Here is a 12,500-nt window from a genome sequence, read left to right as displayed (position 1 = left end):
TTATATAATTAAGGCTAGATAGTCCTTCGAGTCTGATAGGTACATCCTAAGCCCATCTTGTTAATATGACTCTAGAAATCATGGTTTCAGTGAAAATTTTGACCTCAATGTAGGTCTGCTTCACATTTGTGCATGGGCGGGTTTTGATAGAGGATAGATTTCTCGATTAGAATGACCACTTAATTTGTTGTGTCGCGATTTCACTTACAATAGAGTAGCACCAGCGCATATTTATGAAGCTAATTTACCAGGTCTGGTGAGTGGTACGAACTCTACTTACGATGATCCATCCCTTGTGATGCCTAAGGCAAGGTCGATGTAGTTTTGTAGCTTTGCCAATCAACGCTTGGCTACAATCATCCTTTCTCTGAATGCTGTGTGTCCTACCCTCCGTGGTTGAGGTCATAGCACCCTCGTTGGTCTCCACATGGTGGTTGTTTTCATTGTTGTCGACATTCAACCCTCGATCACGATTGCCCAACGGTTCACGGTTTCGTTATAGTCGAAACGGTTCACGGAACCCTTGCTATGCATGGAGGATTGATTACCTCCGGTCCCGCTTATGATTCTTCTCATAATCATTCACCATTCCTCGAGTTCGGATTAGGAAAGTAAGGATCTTCCGGTGAGTAGGATTTTTGCTATGCCGTATTTGCGAGAATAGAAGTGGAGGAGATAAGTACTATGCGTCTAACTCTATTATCAATTACTTATAGGGGGGTAATCCTTATTAGTTACTTCTATAATGACATAGTGCATACTAATTATATATAACAAGATACGATAGACCTTTGAATAAGTGGTCCCACTCTAAGTCCACATCCAAACAAGGAAAAGGAAGTAAAGTAATGACCACGAATTCTAAGTCTATAATTTCTAAGTTATATATAACCTTAAGGTATCCACCTAGGGACTATAGACCTATCATTGAGGATCTATTTACTTTTCATATAAATTATGATATTACAAAATACTCCTATAGTATTTTAAACTCATGTTCTATTCTTATGTTCTCATTGTGGTAGTGTTGGTAAGTTTTTAGACTTGTTGCCATATCACAACTATTCTTGGGCATGTGCTAATCACTCCTCGGACCAGCATAGTTGATCAGGCTATGCCACTCCCAAGACTGACCATACATCCCCGAGCTTACCTGTGATATTCAACAATCATTACTTTTCTTTTATTCTAGAGTGGTGCTGACCTTAATATGTATGTATGCATGTATACCTTTAATAAGAAACTATTTATTTCTAAAAGTATGGTTGTTTTGAAACTTTAAATCAAAGACTTAGTCCCAATGCATTTATAGTTTGTATATCTTATGTGGTTTGATATACTGAGTTCACTATAAACAATGCTCTGATATCAATCTGTCACACCCCCAAACCAAGGATGGCGGAAACGTCCGGGGGTGGAGGACTTCATGTAGAGTATCACAACGATGAGTATAATAGTGCTCAAAGTAAATACAACCAACACAAATATAATTGAAAACGTTACATCAAAGCACATGTTTACATGATTCACATCAATTACGTTATGGTACAAAATGAACTGTTTGACGATTTATCGTCCCATCCTCAAAACGTTGTTGATTTCCTGTTTTCACTGAATTCCTGAGAATACAAGTAGTTTTGAAAAGTGTCAACACAAAGGTTGGTGAGTTCATAAGAGATTTCATTAGAAAAGTAAATCGTTTTCCTCGAAAAAGCGTTAGAGTATGTATCCAGAACATCCGATATTTTCTTTAAAACCTATGTAATGTAGTCGTATGACTGAAGACCAAAATGTATAAGTAACCCTTCTTATTAGTAGAAAATGTTATGTATTTAAATGGACATGGACGCTTTTGAATTAAATGAAATTTCTGTACGTTCTCATGTTTGTTAATACATTATATATATGTAGTCCTAAATTAGAGGACCGAGTAATAACAAGTATTGACCATACTTAAGGGTATGAATTTGGTTTCAAATGATGTGTAGTCGTAACTACCAAAACCAAAAGTGTACAGAAAAATCTGTACTCATAGAGATAAAAAGTGATTTTAAATCGACATAAAACTCATTTAGGTTTTAATATAAAATCCCGTAAACTTATGGATTGTTATATCCTATGTGAGCCGCTATAATCATACTATGACTATGTGAACCTGCCACGACGTTCTCAGACGTCGCGAAAATTAAAATGACATTTGTCACCCGTAGACCTGCAGGTCCAACTGTAGCTAGCAGAAAGGTGTGGGGTGTCAAACCCAATATAGATCTATATACAAGTATCACGTTCTCCCTCAAGGAGATTCTGATTATAACTACCAGGAATTATATCCCGCACTCGGCCGTACGGGGAGAGAGAGAGAGAGAAAGAAAAATAGAGAAACTCACAATATAGGATAACAAGTTTACGTGAAATGTGTGTGAATATAAATATTTCTTGTATGAATGTACCCTTCTTGTATGAGTGCGTAGAGTGATGTATCATAAACTATACCTATTATAGTTTATCTAAAATGTATGTAATATGTATGAATTCTTTTATGGAAATGTATTAGTGTTGTGAATTTATCAAACTATACTTTTTATAGTTTAATAATACGTGTTCCAAAATGAATGAATAATATTTAATATGAATGTCTTAGTTTCAGTTCATAATGATAAACTAACAAGGAAACACATTCAAATACTAAAACTTATGATTATACACTTTGCTCAACATAATACAAAGTGTTATGATATTTACATGTTGTTGGCAAAATTTAGCAATTCTGCCCTGTTTTGGAAAAATCATAGCAAAATCATACGAAGTCGAAAACTAGATCCTTAAATTCTGAGAGTTCACAAAATGTGTCTAGTTTGCTCATAATTTTTATCACAAATTAATATGACCTCTAACTTGGGTGAAAAAGTCCAAAATCACAGACTGGTCCGGATTGTTGTTTGAAATGATAGGCAGTTTTGTAAAAATCACCATAAATTGTAGAAAACTCGTATGGAGATGTGCAAGTAGCCATTTTAAAGCTAAAAACTTGAACTATTTGCACCTTGTACAGTTTTGAAAACAAAAATATTTAAGATGCCCAAAACAGTCCGTGAATGGAGTTGAACTTTTCTGATGAAGGCTGTTAGAGAAATTTAGTTATGTTCTTAGTGTTTTAACTTGTATTCCCCCCTGAAAACTTGAGAAAACATGAAAATGTAGGGGTATGAACTCACCTTGAGTGATTTCAGTAGATAAGTGTTGAAGAAGAGAAGTGTTCAACCCAAGAACACTTGAAGAATCACTTGAAGATTCGAAGCTCTAACACAAATATAATGGAGTTTGTGTAAGATATCCATGATTTGAGTGGAAATAAGTGAGATAATCATAAAGAGAATGGATTATGCTTACCAAATGTGGAGGAAAAACTCAAGCTCAGCCCTTGAATCTCGAATTTCTAGAGAGAGAAAGTGAGAGAGGAAAGAGTTTGATCTTCTTGTGAAATGAGAGTAAATGAGAGAAGTGAGGAGAGAGGATGAATATTCAGCTCTAAAAACGTGGGAATGAGTGTAATTTGAGTGTAAGGGACATTGAAGTGACCTAGGTAAGGTGGGGAGGTATGGTTAGTCAAAGAGTGGGTGTGGGGTGGTTGCTTGTGACATTGGATAAGGCAAAGTCAACACTCCACCTTTAATAATTCACCCACTTGATTTTTATTATTTAAATAATGATTTTCATCAAAAAAAATGTTTAAATTATGAATATTTAGGGTTTATTATGTTAAAATATAATTTATGGAGAAAATCCCGCTTTAAAATCACGAAAAACGGGCTTAAAATGTTAAAAATATCAAAAATGGGCTAAAAGTGACAATTTTGCGAATTCTGGCCGAGGCTCGGCCTCCTGATGCTGAACCGAGAGAGAGAGGGAGGCAGAACCGAGAGGAGAGAAGAAGGAGGGAAGGAACCGAGAGGGGAGAAGGGAGAGGGTAGGAACCGAGAGGGGGAGGAGAGAATAGAGGGCGCGAAGAGAACAGAGAGTGAGAAGCGGAGCAGAGAGTGAGAAGCGGAGATCAGGGACCGAGCGAGAGAATAGAGATCAGAGACCGAGGCTCGGTTCGGCGATAAAAGGCGAGAATGTCAGAACCGAGCGAACTGTAGTGAACAGTAGTGAACAGTACTTTCGGTTCGGGTGAACAGTACCTTCGGTTCGGTCAGATGAACAGTACCTTCGGCTCGGTTTGGTGAACAGTAGTTTCGGTTCTTGCTCTTGGGTTCGGTTCCTCCTGCTCGGGTTCGGTCCTCTTACTTTCGGTCCCTAAGAAGACCTTTCGGTCCTAAGGAACTTCGCCTCTTATAAGAGGGTTTCGGTTCCTAAGGTCCATTTTTCTCGTTTTCGCCCCGTTTTAAGCCGTTTTTGGCCCGGTTAAGGGTCGGAATGACCCGAATGATTCTAAAAAGTTACGGGAAACTTTTGAGAGAGATTTGGGAGAGATTTCTCACACTTGGAGAGATTTGGGAGAGATTTGACATTCTTGGAGAGATTTCTCATACAGAGTGATATTTGCGAGAGTTTTCACATACTTGGAGATATTTGGGAGAGATTTGACATTCTTGGAGAGATTTCTAATACAGAGAGATATTTGAGAGAGATTTCACATACTTGGAGAGATTTGGGAGAGATTTGACATTCTTGGAGAGATTTCTCATATAGAGAGATATTTGAGAGAGATTTCACATGCTTAGAGGGATTTGGGAGAGATTTGACATAGAGAGAGATAGAGTGAAAACGAGTGGGAGAGGTTCCATGTGTGACAACTGTGAGTGTCCGGCATCGCAATGCATGGTTCGTAAACCCTGTTAAGCCTTGTTTAAGGATCTTACACACTCCCGATGAGTATGCAACATTGTTTTATCGGTTTGGCTCGCCACGTACTACGGTTTTAGGTTAAGGAGATCTAGATGTTCGCACTTTTTGTTTTATGATTTCTCATTAGAATAGAAGTTTATGTAGAAGTTTCATAGTGTGAATTTTTGTACTCACGGGGAAATTGAGTCAAACGGTTTGACTTGCTGACTTTAGCTGACTTTGACTTGACCGAAATTTGACGGTTGTCACAATAAATCAATAAAATTTGATAAGTGATTTTGAAACAACCAAAGAAGAAGGAGTAAGTACGGTCAGCTAGCGCCCGAACGGTAAAATCCCCAAAATACTCTTACAATATGTGTTATAAGATATGATATGATATGATATGCATGCTAGTAGACTAGATATTCATATTAGGACTAGAGTGGCCTGATTTTGTGATACCTTAGTCTAGGGAAACCTGCTTCTATGAGGTGCTTTGAGAGCGAGTGGGTATCTAGTGCATGGCAAGGATAGAGTACTCAGGATTCGGGGTTTGGGGAGGAGGACTATTTTGTGATCTTTGTTATGTAATCGGTCGTGACAATATTGTTTACATTGGAACCTAAATTATTACTCAATGTTTTGATGTTTGTAAAAATGAAAAAAAATGGTTTGAAATTTACGTCGTTACAAGTTGCTATCAGAGCCTTGGTTTGAGGGATTCGGGTACACCTTCGGGCGTAACTGAACTCAAACCGGGGATTTGAGAAAAATTTTAATTAATAAATCAATAAAATTTGATAAGTGATTTTGAAACAACCAAAGAAGAAGGAGTAAGTACGGTCAGCTAGCGCCCGAACGGTAAAATCCCCAAAATACTCTTACAATATGTGTTATAAGATATGATATGATATGATATGCATGCTAGTAGACTAGATATTCATATTAGGACTAGAGTGGCCTGATTTTGTGATACCTTAGTCTAGGGAAACCTGCTTCTATGAGGTGCTTTGAGAGCGAGTGGGTATCTAGTGCATGGCAAGGATAGAGTACTCAGGATTCGGGGTTTGGGGAGGAGGACTATTTTGTGATCTTTGTTATGTAATCGGTCGTGACAATATTGTTTACATTGGAACCTAAATTATTACTCAATGTTTTGATGTTTGTAAAAATGAAAAAAAATGGTTTGAAATTTACGTCGTTACAAGTTGCTATCAGAGCCTTGGTTTGAGGGATTCGGGTACACCTTCGGGCGTAACTGAACTCAAACCGGGGATTTGAGAAAAATTTTAATTAATAAATCAATAAAATTTGATAAGTGATTTTGAAACAACCAAAGAAGAAGGAGTAAGTACGGTCAGCTAGCGCCCGAACGGTAAAATCCCCAAAATACTCTTACAATATGTGTTATAAGATATGATATGATATGATATGCATGCTAGTAGACTAGATATTCATATTAGGACTAGAGTGGCCTGATTTTGTGATACCTTAGTCTAGGGAAACCTGCTTCTATGAGGTGCTTTGAGAGTGAGTGGGTATCTAGTGCATGGCAAGGATAGAGTACTCAGGATTCGGGGCTTGGGGAGGAGGACTTGTGGTGAATACTGACGCGGTGTAGTTGGTAGTATTGGGCCCGTACTACTAAAGACATCGGGTCAGTGGGCAACCCGAGTAAGAATCCTTGGGTATCGGAAACTGAGTAGGACTACGTTATTGAGTGCGATTATGCCCGATAGGGTCTCTGATATTTTTATGTTGTATTTCAGAGACATCATGGTTGGACCACGCCACAGACTTGGTACGAGTAGTGTGACTGACGAGGAGCTTCGTCAGATGATTCATGAGGAGGTAGCTGCAACGATCCGGGCTGAGATTCCGGAGATGTTTGGGTCTATTAAGACCACGTTGATGGAGACATTTGATGAGCGGTAGGCCGCGTTGACTGAGGCCATCGCCGCTGCAGCTACCGCAGCTGTGGCCACTGCTAGACCACAGGGGGTGACTCGTTGCTGTTCCGGGAGTTCAGCAACACGAAGCCACCTGAGTTTGACGGGACGCAGGATCTAATCGCTGCGATGAGATGGATTGCTGATATCGAGGGATGCTTCTACACTTGTTCATGTCCGGAGCATCTGAGGGTACCGTTCGCCTTGAACCAGCTCCGTGTGGGAGCAAAGGATTGGTTGAAGTTCGTGACGGCGAACTTCACTCTGGCAGAGGTTTCAGCTGTGACTTGGGAGAGGTTTACTGCTATGTTCAGAGACGAGTACGTTCCCCCGGAGGAGAGGGAACGGTTGGTTCAGGAGTTTTTGACCCTCAAGCAGGGTAATGATTCTGTCACAGTGATCACGCGGAAGTTTCATGAGAGGGCGATGTTCTGCCCCGAGCAGGTGTCCACGGAGCAGGCTCGGATGAGTCGGTATTTGGGAGTGGTGAGGAGGGATATCCGGGAGTTCGTATCGAACTCGTCATATCAGACTTTTGCTGAGCTTTAGGCGAATGCCAGGAAGCGTGAGATCGAGTTGGAGACCCAGGCCAGGGAGGAGGCCGAGTCTTAACGGGGGGGATCGGCGGTCGGCTCAGTCTCAGCCGGCAGCCAAGCGGACCAAGTCCACCGATTCGAGATCCGGAGGTCAGAAGGGCCGCACTTGCGGAAAGTGCGGCAAGGGTCACGAGGGGGCATGTCGATCGGGTGCTTGCTACAAGTGTGGCAAGGAGGGGCACATTGCTAGGGATTGCCCCAAGGGATTCATGGTTTTTGTTCATTGCAACCAGACCGGCCATCGGAAGGCCGAGTGCCCCCAGCTTCGCCAGGGATCTACGCCAGCTGCCAGGGTTACCGAGATTCGGCCAGTAAAGGCCAAGGCTCCGAAGGCTCGTGGGAGAGCTTTCCAGTTGACTGCGGAGGAGGTTCGCGCGGCACCTGATGTCGTATCCGGTATGTATTCTTTCATGTATTTACCTTTTTACTGAGATATTGTGCTTATATTATGATATGTGTAGGTACTTTTCTAGTGAATTCTGTGCCTGCTTTGGTATTATTTGACTCGGGTGTGAGTTGGTCTTTTGTATCGCTGGCTTTTAGCTAGCACATCGGTATTGATCGGGAGGTGATGAGTCGACCCCTGCGAGTTTCTATAGGAAATGAGAAAGCGGTATACGCCACTGAGGTGATTCGAGGATGCGTGCTCGAGATTTTTGGGGTCGAGTTCCCTATAGATTTGGTTCCTATAGCTATGGGGGATGTCTGCGTTATCGTGGGCATGGACTGGTTGTGTAAGTTTGGAGCAGTCATTGACTGCGAGAGACAGTTGGTGACGATTCGAGACCCTAGTGGGGGAGTGCTTACGGTTTATGGCGAAGGGATCCGGTGTGGGTCAGTGTTTTGTTCGGCTGCCAGGGCAAGTCAGAGTTTGTAGCAGGGCTGCAATGGATTCATAGCCTACATGATGGATACTCGAGTGGCCGCGGGGAGGCCCAATTCGATTGATGACGTTCCTGTTGTATGCGAGTTTTCGGATGTGTTCCACGAAGAGTTACCGGGTGTGCCTCCGGAGAGGCAAGTGGAGTTTCGTATCGATTTGGTTCCGGGAGCGGTGCCCATCGCCAAGGCGCCTTATCGTTTCGCTCCGCCGGAAATGCAGGAGTTATCCTCGCAGTTTCAAGAGCTTTTGGGAAAGGGATTCATACGACCGAGTAGCTCACCTTGGGGAGCGCCGATTTTGTTCGTCAAGAAAAAGGATGGTTCACACCGGATGTGTATCGATTACCGGGAGTTGAACAAGTTGACGGTTAAGAACCGGTATCCGTTACCTAGGATCGACGACCTGTTCGATCAGTTGCAGGGGGCATCTTGGTTCTCCAAGATTGACTTGAGGTCGGGGTATCATCAGATGAGGGTTTGAGAGGAAGATGTAACATCCCCCCTCTGGCACGTATCACAATATTGTCCGCTTTGGACCACTCGGCACGAGGACTTCCCAGGGGGTCACCCATCCCGGTACTACCCCCGCCCGAGCATGCTTAACTGCAGAGTTCTTATGGGATCTGCTGCCCTCACGTCTTTAAAACGCATTGTGATAGAGAAGGTATCCACAATCCTTATAAGGAATGCTTAGTTCTCCTTCCCAGCCGATGTGGGATCAGATCTAACCCACTTTCACCCCCCCCCCCCATTATAGGGTTCAACGTCCCTGTCGAACACATCGACCCGTGCCCTAGCTCTGATACCATTAGTAACATCCCCCCTCTGGCACGTATCACAATATTGTCCGCTTTGGGCCACTCGGCACGAGGACTTCCCAAGGGGTCACCCATCCCGGTACTACCCCCGCCCGAGCACGCTTAACTGCAGAGTTCTTATGGGATCTGCTGCCCTCACGGCTTTAAAACGCGTTGTGATAGAAAAGGTATCCACAATCCTTATAAGGAATGCTTAGTTCTCCTTCCCAGCCGATGTGGGATCAGATCTAACCCACTTTACTGTGACAACTGCCAATTCAGGTCATTCTTGGACTCATGCATCTTTATAATAACCATTCATGCACAACATGCCATGACCTAGTAGTATAAATTAGGTCAAAAATCTTGCATAAACTAGGATCCAACTAAGGTCTAGGACTAATATACTTGATACTTACAATTCTAGTAAGTTGCTTAGCTACAATAGGAAATGTCAATACTATAATTAGAATAAAGCTTCAAGCTTTGTTATAATTGAAATAGGGTATAAAACTCTAAAAATAAATTAAAACATTCTAATTATACTTCAACATGTTGTTGAATATCAAACAATATTCCAAAAACCCTAAAGAGCCAAAAATCCAAAGTTATAAATTATAAAGCTTAAAAACTTTATAAAATTTGGCTATAAACTTCCTAATATCAAATTTTATTAATCAAATTATGGATTATACCAATGAACTAGAAATATAAATTACAAGTATTAATCATAAGTTATTTGTTGAAAACAAGATTTTTAAATAAATCAAATTGCTTAATAAACATTTTATAAAAATGAATGTTTTTATATAAAATATAGGAGGGAAGTTTATAAAGTTTAAAATTTGGGAGAGAGGAGGCCAAAATGCATGCAAAAACCGGCCATCACCTCTCCCCATGCCCTCTCTCTTCCCCAAAACACAATCATTAAGCTTAAACCCTTACTCCACCTCTTCCCTCTTCACTCTCTCACTTCACTCTCTTCACACACTTCACTCTCTTCTTCCCTCTCTCTAAACTCACGAAAATCCTCTCATTTCTCTGCAAAATTTCGAGATTGTGAAGCCCTTGAAGTGTTCTTACTTCTCTCAAGGTCAAAACCAAGGTAAACAACAACATCTTCTTCCATAGTTTCATGGTTAAACTTCTTTTCTTCTTAATCTTCTCTACTTTTCGGATTCTATGCCTTTCCATGGCTAGAAATCTTTATTCTCCCCTTGTGGTTTGTAGATTCTCACCATAACACAATGCATGTGTTAAAGATGGTGAAAATCCGGGATCAAACCCATGCAAGGAGTGGAAAAGATGCACATATGATCATGTGACATCAAAACATAATATTTCATGTTCTTCTCCATTTCTTTTGTGTTCATGCATGATCAAAAGCATTTAAACCATTTCTAGTACATCTTGGATGCTCATTCATTCCATGCATGTGTTAGAAATCGGGCCTTACCAAAGACATGCATGATGTTCTTGTTGAAATACCCTAATAATGCACACAAGCAAACATGCAATCTGCCAGATTACTTTGTTCGACTTTGAACAGTCATAACTCAGTCATTTCTTAACCCAATCATGATATTCTTTTTGTATTGGTTAGTTCCACGAGTTAACTTTCAAACCCAACTGGTCTCACTGTAAAATATTAAATATCCAATTTTTAGCAGATTTTACAAAAAGGTTGCGCATACAGCTCTTTTTCTATGATCACTATTTTTATCTTGCTTAAACAATGGCCTTAAACCCAACCATAAAAATCTGAGGAAAAATACCTTAGAAACTTAACATATCTAGTGAATTATGGTGGAAATTTCGTGGCTTAAAACCCCACGGAATGGACTACAAAAATTCATGAACTTCAGCCACATCTACACTTCATGCATTATTGCATGCAACTTTTCTTAAATTGTTTGGAATCATTACCCTCATTTCTCTTCTGAATAAATTTTTTTACATTTTTCCTTTTGAAAGCCCTTGCATGCATGAGATAATCTGGAAAATTTCAAGAGCTTTTGTTATTTCTTTGATTTATTAGAATTATTGCTAAAACCAAGGGCATAAATCATATAAAATACTTCCAGAGGTCAATAAATCCTAAATACATTCATGGATGATCCTTATGGGGAATAATGACCCCTCACCAAATTTCAGCAATTTTTGTTACTGTTTCATATGATTTCTAATTTTCTTTTATTTAGGACATGATAAATTACAAAACCACTTTATAGGATGTGAAAATTGTATCTAACAATTTTTGCATACCTTACCTGTGATGGGTCACTCCAGAAAATAATTTCAAGATTTTCTATCATGTTTTACTATTTTTCCCAATTTTTGGTAATTATAATGGTCAAAAAATGGGAGAAATAGTTCTGATTATCCAAAATTCATGAAAATTTAGCAGAATATAATATTATAGAGTAGGAGGTTACATAAAAATTTTGAATATTTTTCTCTACTGTAAACTATTTTTCTCTTATTTTCTAAAGTTAATTGCACTAAAATACACTTAAATATACATAAATACCCAAAACCAGTTTATACATTATGAAAACCACTTTTGATATTTTTCCCAGGATATTTATACTGTAAATGATGTTACAAAAATTTATGGTGATTTATTTTAACTGTTTAATATTATTTCTTTAATTAATGACTATTTAAAGGAATAAAGCAAGGAAAAATAGAAATACCCACTGAAAAATATATTTTATATTTTTTTCCAGCCTAGTTATGTATAATAACAATTAAATAAAAAGTTTGGGTAATTTTGGAAACTGTTTTCTATTTATTTCAATTTTTATTGAAATAAATGCTCAAAAATCATAAAATATAATTAAACAGCTTGGAAATCCATTTTTATAATTTTCCCAGCTTAGTATTGTGTAATAACAGTTAAATAAAAAGTTTGAGAATTTTTATCCCTCGAATGCTATTTTCATGAATTTATGTTGTAATAAGGACTTAAAAATTTGGAAAGTTTATATTCCAAGGTTGTAATTAATCGCCCGATATATAGAATTTCATTACTTCAGAAAAAGTGTAACTAATTGATATAAAATCCAATACTAAAACATAAATTGGCATTTCCCTATATGTAGAGTTTAGTATATTAGCATTAGATATCGACATGGAAACTCACTAGTGCGTGTGTTTGATGTCGTAGGATCCCGGTAGTAAGACGTTGGTGCATCCCGAAGTACCGCTTGTGTCTACACAAAACATCATGAGTATTCACGCACTCCCTATTTTCGGTTTTTATGTTTTGGGGTGGAAAAGCATGTCCAGAAAAACTACTGTTTGCATGTTGTATTTAAATTGAATTGTATCAAACATGATTGCTATTGTATTGCTATGTTTCTTTATGTATGTCTATGCAACACGGAACATGAGAACTTATCGTACTAAGGCCCTTCCCTTATCTCTAACCATTAACTCTTTGA

The 12,500-nt window shown here is 39.4% G+C and overlaps 1 pseudogene; it reads right to left on the bottom strand.

Annotated features, from left to right (window-relative positions):
- Positions 1–8,792: 8,792 nt before the first annotated feature.
- Positions 8,793–8,911, bottom strand: LOC145027792 (5S ribosomal RNA; annotated as a pseudogene).
- Positions 8,912–12,500: the final 3,589 nt, after the last annotated feature.

The sequence above is a fragment of the Lactuca saligna genome, chromosome 1 (assembly GCF_052625555.1).
Source record: "Lactuca saligna cultivar CGN05327 chromosome 1, ASM5262555v1, whole genome shotgun sequence".
Classification (NCBI taxonomy): Eukaryota; Viridiplantae; Streptophyta; class Magnoliopsida; order Asterales; family Asteraceae; genus Lactuca; species Lactuca saligna.
This window is presented reverse-complemented; position numbering and strand designations above follow the sequence as displayed.